The 17,336-nt window shown below is 40.2% G+C and overlaps 1 protein-coding gene across 2 annotated transcripts in view; it reads left to right on the forward strand.

Annotated features, from left to right (window-relative positions):
* MAGI2 (membrane associated guanylate kinase, WW and PDZ domain containing 2) overlaps positions 1–17,336 on the forward strand; it is a 723,148-nt gene that overhangs the window by 68,113 nt on the left and 637,699 nt on the right. Inside the window, exon 2 of one of the 2 annotated variants that reach the window (XM_056845940.1) lies at positions 13,520–13,573. The exons of the other annotated variant lie outside the window; for it this stretch is intronic. The gene's annotated coding sequence lies outside the window, so the exon portion shown is untranslated. The remainder of the gene's footprint in view (positions 1–13,519; positions 13,574–17,336) is intronic. 2 annotated transcript variants of the gene reach the window in all.

The following is a 17,336-nucleotide window of genomic DNA, read 5'->3' on the forward strand; positions in this document are numbered from 1 at the left end:
GAATGGACTAGTGTGGTTTCCTATTGCATATGCTGATATAGCGCAGTAGCAGTGAAGCTTCCACATGATAGGTTTGCACCTGGGGGTAGCCTCAACAACCCTGTACTTACTAGAGATGAAGAGGAGAGGACCAGCAGAAGTAGCCTGCCTGGCTATGGCCCACATACAGCAGAATTCGACCCTATCAGTCGACACAGCAGGGCAGTCTGTCCTCCAGGTGGTAGGCTGTTGAAGCCACGCCTGCCCAGGAGGCCAATGGCACACCCAACCCAGAAGGATCAAGTGATGGAGGAACAGCTACTGTGTGGGGTAACAGTGTGCCTTAATGTACCAGCACTAGCTGGATGGGGGGAGGCAGCACAGCCATATAAAAGAAGTGGAGAGTGAAGCTGGAGGCCGGCCTGGCCCAGTCACACCCAATTAGCAATAGTTCCTGCCAATCAACCCAGGAGGATGGGGCAGCCTGAGGGAGACAGGGAGAGGAAGGGGCAGGCATACCACAGGGAGTTTCCTTCATAAGGGCCAGAGACTCAGGTGTGGGAGGACAGGTTAGCCTTCCTCCCAGCTTACTGGCTACAAGGAAGGGCAGTTGAAAAAGTGGAGGAAGACTTGGGTGCTGTGAACCCCGTCTTCTCTCTACTCTGAGGCCTGTTGAGGCCTCCAAAAGAGACTTTGAAGTGCGTGTTGGCTCCCCAACCCTGACAATGCAGCAGACACTCATAGTTTCCCTGAGGTTCCGCTGCCCCAGTCCCCTGAGATTTCCATCCGCCTCAAGCCACCGAGGAGTTTCCCCTTTTCTATTGGCAACTAATATATCATAGTGTTATAACATTATAAAAATGTATCTGGTCCTCTGAATTCCAAGTTTTCGTTTTTTTCAAAATTAAGAGTCTAGGCTCTTCTGTTGCAGAGTTATAAGGGTTATAAGTTGTTGTTGTTCTTATTATTATTTCAAAAATGGAAGCTGCCAAAAAAAGCCTTCTTTCCAATAGTATCCAAGCTGGGGCAAACTCACTGTATGTAATTGACTGTTATCATGCAGCTATTCAGAACTGGCTGGGTAGTAACTCTGAGGGTAACATGAGCTAATTCAGAGTGAGGGCAGTGTCTGTGCAGGAAGTATTTATTGCCCTTACTCTGGTCTAGCTTCAGTTGCCCACAGTAATGTTAAAGGTGAGTCCCCTGTGCAAGCACCAGGTCATTACTGACCCATGGAGTGCCGCCACATCACAAAGTTTACTAGGCAGACTATGTTTACAGGGTGGTTTGCCATTGCCTTCCCCAGTCGTCTACACTTTACCCTAAGCAAGCTGGGTACTCATTTTACCCACCTTGGAAGGATGGAAGGCTGAGTCAACCTTGAGCCGGCTACCTGAAACTGAGTTCTGTCAGGATCAAACTCAGGTTGTGAGCAGAGCTTTGACTGCAATACTGCAGCTTACCATTCTGCTCCACGTGCTCTTCCTTACTTAGACGAATATGATTGGCTGTAAGATAACATCTAACTCGGAATTGCTTCCATTAAGGGGACCTGTTTCTTTAAGTGCATGCAAGAATTTATTACTTTAAGCACTTTTAAAGCCCCAAAGCAAATGTTCAAAGCAAATCGCAGGCTTGTGATTTGAATAGATTTGACTCTGAAAACTATTTGCAGTCTTTAATCTATTTTTATTGTAATGTTGAAATTGTACTGAGAAACTTTCCTATGATAATGGCTTCCCTAGAAAAAAGATGTTTCTCCTGGTTGTCTTCATTAGTGATGACTGCTTATATAGATTTTTGGGAAGGATAAGAGATCTGTGATGCTCTTCCAGTATGAGAATCTGACATAAAATCATTCCGATGCAACAATTATTTTATATTCTAAATAAAATGAGTTTGGTGCTTCAAAATCTAACTTGTTTGCCATATATTCTAAAATTGTACAAATCTATTATTTTAGCAATTTTCTTATTGGGTTTTATACCTCTACCCTACAATCTACGTTTATTTCTTCTTTATTTTTGCCCCCTCTTCTTTCGTACCAGTGGGGAGGGAACATGTGCCTCTCTTCCCATGATATTCCAAGACAGGTGACAGATGGACTCTGTAGCATGCCTCGTCAGGGCCATCTTAACCCATGGGCATGCTAGGCAGTTGCTCGGGGCCCCCATGAGCATAGGGCCCGCATGCTAATCTATGTATGTTGTGACTTGCTGTCAATGAATAAATAAATACTATACCAAACTATAAATATTAGTTATTGGAAAATGCATATTTAGCATGTGTTTTACTAAAGATAATGAGCAATATTAATGTTAATTTGGGTTTGGATTAAGAATAAATTCTGAAGTATAATGTACAAACGGACTTGTTCATTATGGAAGCACCAATAAATATATCTTTAATTTTATCGATCATTTAAATTTTTATTCCTGTGTGTGGTTGTGTAGGTAGGGGCCCCAGTGCACTGCTTTGCCCGGGGGCCTATAATGCTGTTAAGACCAGTCGGGGTGGCCAGATGGCACTGCCTGCCAATTTGGAGCACAAAACAACTTCTTGAGTCACTTGGGTAGAGAATTAGCCCTGGAGTGAATCCACACAGATAGCCAAACTAACCCAAGATAAACTGTCTCATTTCAGGGTAGTTTGGTTCTCTATTATCTTATGAACTGCTAAGAAAACAAACTTCCGTTGCTATTTATTTACCTCTTTTCCTATTCCTCTCCCTCCTTTTTTGATTTTATATTGAAAATCCAGCCTGAAGAAAAACAATTATGAAGAACTTGAAAGCTTGCTTACTACTTTGAGATATTTTTAATTGATCCAGTTTTGCTGCATTAGTAATGTGTAGGGACTCTTTTACATGATAAAAGTGAATACTGCAAGAAATTGAGAGAGAGGCTTCATTTTCCCACTTGGTTTTCCTTGTGTCTATTGATTACACGGGATAAATTAAACGGCTGAGCAAATTTATTTAACTAAATTTAATTACAAGTTTCTAGTCTTATTTGCTAGATGAGAGTATAATTCCATGTTGATGTAGATGGACAAAAGATTACGTTAGTATTGACAGTTCAAGAGTTTTTTCTGAAAGGCTGCAGAATTCATAACGAAGTGAAATTGACTTTAGCCAGAACCTTTACAACGCTTACTTACAACTCAAAAGTGATTCAGCTCCATATGAGACGTGTGTGTGTGTAACATAAACGGCATGGGTAACTGGAAGTGGGTGACAAATAAGGTTGCCAGATCCCTCTTTGCCACCGGCAGGAGGTTTTTGGGGAGGAGGCTGAGGTAGGCAGGATTTGGGGAGGGGAAGGACTTCAGTGCCATAAAGTCGAGTTGCCAAAGTGGCCATTTTCTCCAGGTGAACTGATCTCTATCGGCTGGAGATTAGTTGTATTAGCAGAAGATCTCCAGCTAATACCTGGAAGTTGCCAACCCTAGTGACAAAGGAGCATAGTGAGCATATGAGCAGAGCAGCAAGACAGGCTTGTGTGCATGTTGGCTTGATGTGACATTTGAATGTAATGTTACTTATCAAGAAGTTCCACTGAACTCAGCAGGATTTGCTTCCAAATAAAGGCTAGGATAACAACAGTCCTCTGTGTGTTCTGAGGACAAGTTACATTCATTTTCATTTCAAATATTTATTATTTAATTTATGTTTCAAAATGTATATCCTACCTTTGAATTTTACCCTGCTTGGGATATTTTGATATTGCAATACTTGGCAACCTTACCCTAAGGGGATTGTGCAACATGGATGATAACATAGGAATTTATGAGACTTCTGTTATGAAGGACTGATGAAGATTTGAATTTTGAGACTTCGAAACGATCGTATCCTCTTGATGAACTTGTGTCCATTGACATCCTTTCGTCCATACAAACCTGCTCCTGTGGAAAAAGAAACATAGAAAGATTATTGACTGAAGTGTACTCACCCTATTTATTACCCACCTTTTGTGTCTGATGCATGTTGCGTTTTGTATGTTGATGGTCAACGCGACTATTTTTGTAATATATATGTGTGTAGTCACAATAAGAATTTGTTGATTTCCAATAATATTCGCTCCTGTACTGATTTTCTTATCCCCCGGATATTTGTACAGAGGTGTCTTTTTTCCTCCTCCAATGGAGGTTGGCAACCCTAGTGACAAAGGAGCATAGTGAGCATATGAGCAGAGCAGCAAGACAGCTTGTGTGCATGTTGCCTTGATGTGACATTTGAATGTAATGTTACTTATCAATAAGTTCCACTGAACTCAGCAAGATTTACTTCCAAATAAAGGCTAGGATAACAACAGTCCTCTGTGTGTTCTGAGGACAAGTTACATTCATTTTCATTTCAAATATTTATTATTTAATTTATGTTTCAAAATGTATATCCTACCTTTCTGTCCTTACAAGGGCCACCAAGGTGTCTAAATTAAAATGTACATAATAAAATCACATTTTAAAACCACTAAAACCCACCATTATAGCACTATTATTACTTTAATTAAACCAGATTGTGAGCTTCTGAGAAAGCCTAGAAGGGAGCTGATGTAGCTGTTTGCCTGATCCACAAATCCATTAAATTGCAATGGAAGGATATATGTGGATTTATATCCTCTATATTGAAACAATTGAAGTCAAAGGGATTTCTATAAGCCACAAATATTTCTGATTCAGTGTCTTGCCAATTGGTCTTTCCTTAAAAAAAAAAAAAGTCAGTTACTTGTTCAGGTTTGTGATATTATAGTAAGGACAATCTTGGATAAGATAGCACACACTTTTCCAGAAATATTTTCTTGTCCAGGAGTAGAAATTCACCAAGGAATTAAGTTTTGTCTTAATTTATGATTTCCAAGCTTTTTGGAGCCCAGGTTAAGTAAGTGGCTTAACTCTTTCTTAAAATCAATATTTTTTTAATGCTAGAATTTGATCCTACCCTTTCTGTATGCTATTTATGAGCCTGGAAATATAAACTTTGAAACTTAGAAGTTTCCCCAAAGTTTAATATGAGATATCTTGGGGCAGCTTAGCACATTCATTTTGTATGCATTGCTGTTCGCCTTTCTGTGCAATGAACGCACCATACAGACAAAATTAGCACAAAAGTAAAAGTGTAGACCAGCTTTAGTGCTGGCTACATGAAATATTCATTTTGGACAGAGCTATGGATACAGAAATGTATTTCCCCAAGAGAGTAGAGAAGACTTTATTCTACATCAAGAAAGAACTCATTATTCATGTTATATTGGCCATTTTTATTGTATCTTTGGATCACAATAGAGTCTACATCCAAGAAACTTGGCAGCCATTCTAAGCCACATTTCTATTTAAGAATAACCTTTATTCTTGTAAAGATCAAGAGGCTATAATTTTATTCTCCCTAGTTCTTCTTGGTACTGTGAGCTCTTCATTCATATTGTAGAATACTTCGGATGTGTACAGGATATGCTGTAGAGTATGACTTTTTCACCTGTAAAAATAATTATACAAATTGAGCAGGAAACATTTGTATTCTCAGCAATGCTAAGGGGGGGTGGGTTCCCCTGCTCAGGTAATAAGAGATACCACCCAATCCAAAAATAACACAGAAGAATTCTGGCTTGTGACACTTATCAGTATTGTGCACATATGTGGGAGATGGAGTAGTGTAGTGGTTAGAGTGTTGGACTAGGATCCAGGAAACCCAGATTTGAATCCCCACACACACACTCCGCCTAACCTGCCTTACAGGGTTGCTGTGAGGATAAAATGGAGGAGAGGAGAATGATGTAAGAGGCTTTGGGTTCCCACTGGGGAGAAAGGCAGGGTATAAATGAAGTAATAAATCACTGAATTCTATTTAGCTTGCTGCCTTTCAGGAAAAATATGTGAAGGCCTAGAGGGGGAACAAACGGGGGGAAATGCTTCTTAAGACAAGCTTTTTCTCACTCAAAACAAATAGCATGAAGAAGTCTGAGAACTCTTCATTTTTTTCTAAAACTGAGAAATAAAAATTAAATAACAGAGGAGTGAGGATACATCCTGGCTTCACTCCTTTGTTCAGTACAATAGCTCTAGTGAGTTGGACCACATCTTACTTGAGCTGTAGACCAATCATATTAAATCAAAAATAGGAGACTCTAGTCAATAGATGATTTCTTCAGTTTATACCATAATCTCTGCCTAGGCACTGAGTTAAAGGCAGCTCTAAGGTCCATAAAGGCTACAGCCAACTTGCCATCCTTTGAGCTGATATATATATCTATAATAAACTCAAGAGTATGGAAGTGATCAAATGTACTAACACCTCTATGAAATCCAGCTTCCTTTCGTCCCAAATAATTTTGTCCTCTACCCATGATAATAATTTCTTATAAAGCTGGGAAGCTGTTTATGGCTTTTGTTGCAAAAACAATAATTAGGAAGAAGAAAACAGGGTGATAGTTGGCAGTACTGGAAAAAAAACCAAGTATTTTTTTCCTTTTGGAATGCATGAAAGGCAAGGTTTTAGCTAAGATGTATTATGAATTTTTTTTTATATAAAACAATCCACAGCTTTGTCTGTGTTAAGTACCATCAAGTCGCTTCTGATGTACGGAATGAATGACCTCCAAAACGTCCTATAATTAGCAACTTTGCTAAGGTCTTGCAAACTGAGGGTCATGACTTCCTTGACTGAGTCAATCCATCTCATCTTGGAGCTTACTCTTTTCCTGCTGCATTCAACTTTTCCTAATAGTATTGGCTTTTCCAGTGAATCTTGTCTTCTCATAATGTGCCAATAGCCTCAGCTTAGTCATTTTAGCTTCTAGGAAGAGTTCAGGCTTGATTTGATCTAGAACCCATTTATGTGTCTTTTTTGGCAGTCCATGATATCCATAAAACTCTCCTTCAACACCACATTCCTGTCAGCCTTCTTCATTGTCCAACTTCCACATACGTAAATAGTAATGGGGAATACCATGGTATGAATTGACTTGATCTTGGTTGCCAGTGACACATCCTTACGCTTAACAGAACAAAAATCTTCACTGTGTGACTGAAAGTGATCTGTGTGTATGCAAGATAATATTTTAAAACAATATGTTCAATTAAAAGTCATCTTGTTAATCAGAGTTTCTGCCTAAAATGCTGAAGAGTAGCTATTGGAGTTAACTTGATCTCAGTCCCCGGTGACCCATCCTTACACTTTTCTAACTTTTTTAAGGTTACCCTTCCCAGTCTCACAGTGCATTCCCGAGGTGTCGGGGCTGAAAGTTCTCTGGAGGTGGCGTAAAACCACCGCCAGCGTAAGTGGCTTCTTATCATGGAATATTTGTTGGCATATTCTTGTTAGGATTTTGATGGACTCCATTTCTGTGGCTTGGAATAGCTCTGTTGATATCCCATTTACTCCTGGTGATGTGTTTCTCCCAGTTGCTCTCAGTGCAGCTTTCACTTCACTTGCTAAAACTGCAGGTTCCTCTTCAAAATATTCTTCTTGGAAGTAATCTGTCATCCTTTCATCTCTTCTGTATAATTCTTCAGTGTATTTGTTCCACCTTTTCTTTAGTTTGTCCTGTTCAGTTAATATATTTCCATATTGAGCTTTCAGCATGCCTAACAGCGCTTTAAATTTCCCTTTTGATTTCTTGGATCTTGTGGAACAGATCTCTTGTTCTTCCTTTTTTGTTGTTCTCTTCTGTTTCTTTACACTGGTTATTATAATAGTTATCTTTGTCTCTATGTGTGAGTCACTAGAATGCTGCATTTAGACTTTTGATTATGTTTCTGTCACCTTTTACTTTCGCTTCTCGTCTATCTTTAGCAATTGAAAGAGTTTCCTCAGTCTTCCAGGGAGGCTTTTCATTTCTTTTGGCTACAGGAATGGTCTTTGCGCATTCTTCCTTGATAATATCTCTAGTTTCAACCCATAGTTCCTATGGTTTACATTCCATTGAATTTAGTAATGCAAATCTGTTCTTTACATAGTCTTTAAATTTTTCAGGAATGTTGCTTAGATTGTATTTTGGCACAATTAATATTCTGGTGTTTTTCTTCAGCTTTATTCTAATTTTCCATGTTAACAATTCAGGGAATGTATTAGAGTTATAAAATTAATAAGAAAAAGATGAATACAATTATACTTTTTTTTATCAAGACAAAAAGAAGCTGTCAGATAAATTACAGGATGCACAGTGACTAAGGATACTGTCAGATATTTGGGATTAAAAATAATAGGACAGAATAAAACCCTATTTAAAAATAACTATAAAGTAATGTGGGAAAAACTGAAAAAGATTTAAAATATTTATTGAGATGGTCAAAATTAAAGATCTCATGGCTTGGAAGAATTTCAACGATAAAAATGAACGTGTTACCCAAACTTTTTATTTCAGATGCTTCCAGTTTATCTCAAGAACAAGACCTTGAAAAGTTGGTAACAACAGATAAATCAATTTGTATGGAATGGCAAGAAACCAAGAAATAGATTCAGAGTATTACAAGACAAGAAGAAAAGAAGATTGGCACTGCCGAATATAAAACCATGCTATCAAGTGGCTGGATTAGTCTGGATAGCAGATTGGATTAAAAATCCTGAATCAAGTTTAATGAAATTAGAGAAATTAGACATGGAAGAAGGAGTACACAACCATTTTGGATTAAAAAAAGCATTGGGGATGAAAACGTGACAAAACGTGGGTCATATAATTAGAGTGGCTTACTCAATCGAAGAAGAGTAATTCCGATGCCCTCACCATTAATGTCTCCCATAGAAGCATACTATGACAGATTTGCAGTGAAATACAGTGACTATATAATATATCAGGAGATGATCAATTCTCAAGGAGAAGTCAAAACATGTCAAGAGATGAAGGAGAGGGGAAAAACTTGCAATGGCTCTTATATTTTCAATTATGCTCAAGACTAAGGAAAGATTGCCAATTTTCGAATGAAGGGTTAAGAGACTTAACTGATTTTGAAATTTTGATTATTCAATCATTCATTGGGAATAATTTATTTATTGAGAAAAATCTGATAATATAATCATTTATTGGGGGGAAATTTACAAACTATTATTGAAATATGACACAGAAACTTAACAAGTTAAGCTGTGTATAGTGAAATGGATGCAAAACCTAGGAGAAGAAATTCCAATCAACAATTGGTATGAGATGTTTTATCAGTGATATATAACTCCTAAAGATATTCAGAAAATGAACAGGAAGTGTAAAGGACGATGCTGGAAATGCAAGGAGAATGAAGGGACTTTTTATCATATGTAGGGGTCCTGCAAAAGAATAAAGAAGTATTGGATAGAAATACATGCGGAAATGCAGAGAAAAGATTCAAGTTTCCAGTGAAATCAAAAAACATGTTGCAGGGAATCATATAACAGGCATCACTAAAACTCTAAAAGAGCTGTTTTCCTAGAGTCACAGTAGCAGCAAAATGGAAATCAGACGAATGCTTAGATATAGAGGAGAGGAAGAGTAAATAAACAGACTATGAGGTGATGGCAAAACTGACAAACTTCAGCCCATTCCTGAGCCTTTTGGCAGCCAGGGATGGCATGGCCAAGGTGCCACCACAGCACCTCCAAAAAGGTTCCCTGGCCATCAAAAGGCTTTAAAAAGCCTTTTTAAATTTTAAAACTAAAAAATGGGGCATTTCCCCCCATTGAGAACAGCGAGGCTTCTCCAGGAAAAACCTGGTGCACCAGTGCTTTGCAGGAGGGGGCATTCTCAGCCTCAAAAGTGTCAGGAAGTTGCCTACTGGCAGCTCTGCCCCCAAACGCCCCCCTGGGATGACAGCACGGGGACTTGTGCTGGCAGGACGCTGGCAGGAAGCCGAGCTGGCATCCCAGGGTTGCTTTACCACGCCAGCACAGGGAGGCCAGCCTGAGTGCGCCAACACTGGCTTCCGTGCCACTCTCGGCGGTGCAAGTGACCTGGGCCCAAATGCCAGCATGGCCACTTGTGTGCCTCCTGAGCTCTTTCGGCCTCAGAACTCAGGAATGGGCTGTTTGTGAACAGAAAACCAATTAAAGAACTTCAGGATAAATGGAAACTATACTATATATATTCTTCTCAAGAGTTGAGAGAGAAGATGAGATTTGAGAAATGTGTGATCTGAGAGATAAAATTTCTAGATTAAGTAAGATTTTTTTGTATGATGTTAAGATATTATAAATAAGAAAATTAAATAAGAGGCGGTTTGTTATTATATAGTAGGCATAAACTAATAATAAATTTGTGTAGCAATAGTTTATTAAGAAATTAACAGATAATAATGGGTTTATTAATGACGCTAAAGATGGTAACAAGTATTTTGATTTAAATGTGAGATCAATTTAAGGGTAGTAGTAATCTCATTGTAATTCACTTTATTTGACTCTTTTCCTATATTCTGTATTTTATATTCTTGTTGTATTCATGATTTTGTATTTGGTGTGTTTTTTGTACCTTTTTTATTGACTATTATATTATAAAATTAAAAAAGAAGTTTGCTTACTGGACAATTTTTATTTTATCTCTCAGAAGGCCAAAATTAACATACATGTGGTAAGGTAGCAAAGAGTGCAGCATTTTGCAATTATCTGTCACATAAGGGGTACATTTGCAAACTTTGCAATTTTTCTTATAGAAAAATAAAACATTTCTACTTTTATATTTCATAAATATGCCAAATATTACAATTTTATATGCTAGCTACGTAATAAATGATGCAGTTTGTGTTGTTAAATCAATACAATAAATTTGGGCTTTATAAGAAAGTGGTGTATATTATATCCCCCCCCCCCAACATTTCTGGGTATTTTATACAAAAAACTGATACCCCTACGCCGGCGTCCGTGCCACTTGTGCCAAGCAAACTGGCACAGATGCTGGCGTGGTGCCACTTACACCGCCCCCCCTGGATCGTGGTGGCAGTGTGGCCCTTGGATGCTGGCTCAGCCTTCTGCTGGCATCCTCACTGCGCCAACGTTCCGGGAGGTGTTCCCAGGGTGTTCCAGGGGGCAGAGCTGCCCTTAGGCAGCTTCCAAACCCCTTTTGGCCTGGGAATGCCCCCTGAAGCAAAGGTGGTGCCGCACCACCTTTTTGTTGGTGCACCATCGCTGTTTTCAATGGGGCTTTCTCCCCCTTTTTTATTTTTTATTTTTAAAATACCCTTTCCCTTGCTGCAGCGGCCAAACCTCTTTGGAGGCGGTGCCTCAGCCATGCTGTCCCTGGCCGCTGCAGCTCTCAGGAATGGGCCGTGTGTCATCAATTCAGCCTCAATACAGCTGTTCAGCTGTGGCCATGTGGTGCTTCATTTTGTCTGGGCAGTTGTCCTGGGAAAGGCTATTAACATAGTTAGTGTCTTGGCTGTTCACAGGTATCCCTCAGTTTGAGCAAAGCATTTTCTTTTAAAACTGAAGTTGCATATGAGGCTACAGTGTGTGTGTTTTGCATTAATTTTTGGACAAACTTCACATTTGTGAATATTCTTACACAAAACCAGAGGCCAGAATTGGGCCGGTGGACCAGAATGTAGCAATAAGGACAGTTGACAGTAGATAAATAGAGCCATCGCTGGCCATGTGTACAATCCTCATAAATCAGGGATGATAGTGGGTCTGAGCAACAGCTCTATAAAAACACAGAAGGTGGTTTTGGATGGACTTTGGCTGGTTTGTTTATTTCACTTTATTTCACTGAAATTACAAAGAAGGGAAGCTGACTGAGGAAAACTTCCCAGACAACATGATTTAATCCTTCACTGCAGCAGTAAAGTTAATCTGACAGCCTGCTGCTGTCTCACCAAGGAAGCCAGCAAGATCATACCTTTACACTGTGCCTGAGAGAGCTGGTTTCCTGTCTACGCTTCTGTATTTTCAAATTGCGTAACAACTAGACTGACGAAGAGCCCTAATGGGCTCAAATGCTTGTACAATGTTTTTGTGCTTGTTTGCTTAATCCAGTAAAACGTATTACTACATGAATTTTGTTCTGTTCTCTCTCAGGCTGTGTTCCACGTTGCTTATAATTCAGGTGTTGGCATTTCTCAAAACCATCATTTTTTGTGCTTCAAATTACCATATTTGGGGGGGGGGGGTTTACACGCATGATGTAAACAAAGTTAAATACTTTTAAATCTCTCCCACTGCGCTCAGTAGACCCAAGAAGAGCTTAATTTGGCTTGTATTGTGCCATGTATATTCTCCAATATGTTATCCACCTATTCCAGAAGTTTGGCAGATATCTTTCTCTCTGTGGACTGAGAAAGTTACTTGAGATTCTGAATTCTCATTACTTGGAACATCAGAAAGATGCCCTAATGAAGTGGGAGGATGCCACATCAACATCACCACCACCACCACCATAATTTTAGATTTCTACCCTGCTCTCTTCCTAGCCAAAGCTGGGCTCAGAGCAGCTAACAATCATTGGAGAAAATCCAATGTCACAGCATAGAAATTCAATATTATACAAGACAGATTAAAATCATTACAATTTGAACAATAAACCAATAAGGCCTAATAAAACCATGAGTCGGGGAAAATCAATCAGGACCCCAGCAAGGAATCAATTAGATGGAACAGAAATGTTAAAAAAAAACACCCAGAAATAGTGGTAGGCAGGGAGGCCAGCTATGATATTATATCAACCGTTGGTGTCCTCAACAGTAGTCCTGGTGGAACTGCTCTGTCTGCATTAGGTCCCGCAGGGCCCTGGTCTCATTGGACAGAGAGTTCCACCAGGCCGAGGCCGAAAAGGCCCCAGCCCTAGTTAAGGAAGCCGGACACTCTTTGGGCCAGGGACCATCAGTAAATTGTTGCTTGGGGAGTGTAGCGCTCTCTTGGGGGGGGGGGTCCTACCAATGGCCTTGTTTCACTGAAATGTATTATTAAGATATCACAAAGGAGTTTTCTTTTTGAATGTTTGCTCGGCATGTTTGTTAATTAAAGAAAAATGGAAGTAACCACAGATATAACTAGAGACAGTGGAATCATATGGTCTTTCTTGATTTAACCTACCAAATGAATTGCATATCATGCTTATTAGATCCAGTGATCACTGGTTGCTTGAGTAACATTATTTTGAGTCTGTAAGGGTCTTTAGAGAGAAAAGCCACATTTGCCCTTATTGTTTTTGGTGAGAATTAAAAATAACATTTAAATTAATCACAATTATCTCCTTTCATGGGTTTCATTTGGACCTAGTAACAAATTGAGCTCTATCAGAGCCATTATTTATCTCTTTGGGAAACTAATGAATGCTTAAGTCTCAGAACAAGCCTAAATACTTATCCCATGATTTCTGCTTTCCATAATTGTATCTTTCCAAAATCCTGGTGAAATTTCCTTTGAAGTCCTAAAGTTTTAATTATAATACATGCAGAGAGAGACTTACGGCACCGCAAGTTTTAGCAAACTTTGCCTTGGGCTGTATATGAGCAGTCCTGTATTGATTACCATCCTGGGTGGCTGGTTTGGGTCTCTGTTGGCCTTCTAGCCACTTAAGTAGGTTCATAGACTTGTGGGCATTGGTCCTTTCCAATATTTTTTTTCCCAGTCTTGTCTGTATTTTTCCAGGTGGAAAGCCCAGGATAGCTGCATTCTTCCAGCCCTGGGGAGCCGTGAGCAGTGGTAAGGCCCTGTGGCATAGCTCTCTGATTATGTATTTGTCTCGAATGAGTCAGCTGAGTATAGAATGTTGGGGAAGAATGGCTGATGCTGAAAAGAAGTGAATGAAACTCTGAGCATGCTAAGGGAAATGATGTGGTATAGTAGCCACTTGGTGTGTGACAGAAGTAAGTTATCCACTTGTGTGGAAGCAGTGCTCTGAAAGTCATATCATGGTTTCACAGAACTCCTTGGCCAGCTCATCTCATTTTTAGCTGGTTCATCACTGAACTGATATCAAAACTGCAGTCAGTATTGGTGCTGAAATAGAGCAATCATTTCTTCTACTTATGTCCAAGAGGGGAAGAAGAAACTTTTGTCAGAGATTTTAAAAAAAGCTCAACTAACTACAGTGCCTTTAGATGGCTTAGGACATATTTCTCAAACAGCAGCCCCACCACCTTTGCATAGCAAACCTCTGTTGAAACAGAGGAGATGCTCAAAAACAGTTTTTGATAGGGCATAAAGGAATTTGCTGGGTTTTTAAAAAGTAAACATATCCCACTGGGAATGAGTGTACCTGAAGTAGCATTTTGGATCCTGGTCCCTAAAAATGCAAATAAAAGTAGGATTCATGTGTTTGAACCCAAGAGACATTTGCAGCGTTTAGATGCATTTTAAATTGTGGAAGAGGCTTGGCAGAAAAGAATTAAACACCCCCACCCCACCTGGTACTGTTATCTGTACGTCTAAGCATCTGGAGCTGCAAATTAACATTATGAAACAAACAAGCAGGATAACATGGGTCTTCTGTGTCAAGTCTTGTTTGCCCCTGAGTGTGTAGCACAGGTAGAGTGGGGGGGATGTTTTTTCCACCCTCTGGCCTGTCAGTTGAGCAAGAATCAGAACTGCATGCTTCAGCATTGAAGTGAAGTGTACTTTGTATCTTTTTAAACCATAACAACAAACTACAGATGAACAACTTACAGTCTTGATAGGTAGTGTATAACTTCAAAGGTAATATGGTCTTTTTACTCTACCTGTTTTCGACATCTGAAACAGCTGGTTATGGCTTTGATCCTTAAACTGCAACAGAAACAAAACAGAATAAATATTTGCAGGTGACACCTCTGGGTCTAACATAGAGATACCTATTAATCTACTTAGCTTTTCTATAGGCACTTAAATTAATAATAGTAACAACAACAATAACCACCATTCTGTAGAATAGGATACCGTATATACTCATGTATAAGCCGAGTTTTTCAGCCCCCCAAAAAGGCTGAAAAATCCCAACTCGGCTTATACACGGGTCAATACGGTAATTGGGCGGTTTCTCCTTCGGAGCCGCCTGAATCGCGCTCCCGCCGGCCAGCTGATTCCCCCCACCCCCCAGCACGCTCCCCCGGGCCAGCTGATTCCCCCCACCCCCCCAGCGCGCTCCCCCCGGGCAGCTGATTCCCCCCCAGCGCGCTCCCCCCCGGCCAGCTGATGGCGGCCGCCATTTTAGAGTGCCGATTTGCCGCCTCTCCCGGTGAGTAGGGGGTTCAGGGGCTCTTCCCCCTCCCCCCCTTGGATGGCACTGGGGTTGGGGTGGGTCGGGAGGGCCCGGGAGGCCGGCGGGAGGGCAACCTGGGTCAAGGGCAAGATCATCCCTGCGCTCTAAAATGGCAGCCGCCATTTTAGAGCGCAGCATTACCGGTAAAGGGAATTTCTTATTGACCCTCAGCTTATACGCGGGTCAATAAGAAATTCCCTTTTCCTACCTCAAATTTGGGGGGGCGGCTTATACTCGGCTCGGCTTATACCCGAGTATATACGGTAATTATATCTAGGGAAATGTGTATGTTTATTAAAAGTTATTACATGTATTAAAACATTTATGTCCCACTTTTTCTTGTAGTTCAAGGCAGCTAACAACAACACACATTTCTTATGAGTAAATGCAAATTTCCTTTGTCTGTAAATTCTGTTTTTTCTCCATTTATGTGTGATATAATAGAAGTGTGCAAAAATGACTTTCCTATATTGCATGAGAAAAATAGAGGTAATTTTATTAGGCTGAAAGGGAGTTGTAGAATTGCTGCATAGCAGAAGATGTCTCTGCGAAGAATAGTGCCTGTATTTCTGTGTAAGTTTCTATAGCTTATTCAGGGCCAAAATAAATGCTGTGACATGAGTTTCATCAGGGATTCCCACCTCATTCCAGGCCATGTGGAGCCTGAGGAAGGAACAAATGACCATTTCCAGTGGTAAAAACAGTGTGGAAGCCTGAAGCCCTTCCTTTCTCCTTGCAGAGTTTGGTGCTGCACGGAGTGACAAAGAGGGTTTTAAAAATTAGTCCGCACATAATCACATATAGTGTATATTTTAGCACTCTGTTGTCAGCTTAAACAATAGAGGCGAAACTTATATGACAGGAATGATTGGTCCTGCACTTAGTCCCACTCAAGGAGTTGTTCCCAAATGATAAATTAATAATGTGATGAGCTTTGCTCCATGGGTGGGTATAGTGTGTCATGACAACTGAATCAGTAATGCTTCAGTTATCACTAGGTAGCTTCAGTTATATAAGTTGTCTTTTACATTGCAACACATGGTGGCAAGACCATAGAGGCTACAACTGAGTGGTACAGCACATACATTTGTGCGCACAAGACTCTAGTCTTAACTTAAAAAAATTAACCTATTAAACCTATTAACCTATTAAAAATTCTTGAATGGCAAGGTCCAAGATCAGGGAGAGCTTCTGCCTATTGGAGCGAGATGGGTTTGATTCAAGTTAATGCAGATCCTTTTACCTTACACATTTCTTCAACCCTCCCCAAGAGCATAGATGTTATTGTATTTTAGCTCTGGACATACAGAAGTCATGGTGCAGAATCTGCAAATCAGGTGTAATGGTTAAGAGCGGTGGTTTGGAGCAGTGGACTCTGATCTGGAATATTGGGTTCGAGTGGCAGAGGCTAATCTGGTGAACCGGGTTGGTTTCCCCACTCCTACACATGAAGCCAGCTGGGTGACCCTGGGCTAGTCACAGTTCTCTTAGAGCTCTCTCAGCCCCACCTACCTCACAGGGTGTCTGTTGTGGGGAGGGGAAGGGAAGGAGATTGGTTATCCCTTAAGTGGATATCCCTTAAGTGGTCAGCATATAAAAACCAACTCTTCTTCTTCCTTCTTGTAGAAAAGTGGAGGTACAGACACAACCTATCTCTTAGGAAGAATTTGGTTTCTTTTTTGCCTTTTGCTTACATACATCATCTTCTAAATTAACAGAATCTGAGTCTTTTTCCCCATAGCATTCCCACAATTGCATCCTGCATAACTAGCTGTGGCAGTAGCGTATCTCATCTCCATTTCTAGTGATAGCAACAAATGCTGAAGTCATAGAGTATGTGTCCAGAAGCATGTTTTCAGATATATATTTTTCTTTCTTTGTATGTTTATATTTAATGGCTGAGCTGGAGGGCATAACCGGACATCTATTGTAATGGGATATTTTTGTGCCTCTGAAGTGTGGAGATACAGAGACTGAATTTCTTAAGTTAAACAAGAAGAGGCAGCGTAACTAGTACGTTAAGCCCCAGGATATCCAACTTGAGTCCCAGTATTTTGGATAGCAGAAGATAAAGTGCCTTTGAAGATACAACATAAAAGTACAGAATAGCATAACATTCATAAGGAACTCACTGGATTTCCTTAGACGGCACTGATACAGGATACAATCACAGGCACTGGAGAAACCTGACCAGGTAGTGGACCCCCCAAACCAGGTTGGAGGAGGATG

Source organism: Euleptes europaea, chromosome 3 (assembly GCF_029931775.1).
Source record: "Euleptes europaea isolate rEulEur1 chromosome 3, rEulEur1.hap1, whole genome shotgun sequence".
Lineage (NCBI taxonomy): Eukaryota > Metazoa > Chordata > Lepidosauria > Squamata > Sphaerodactylidae > Euleptes > Euleptes europaea.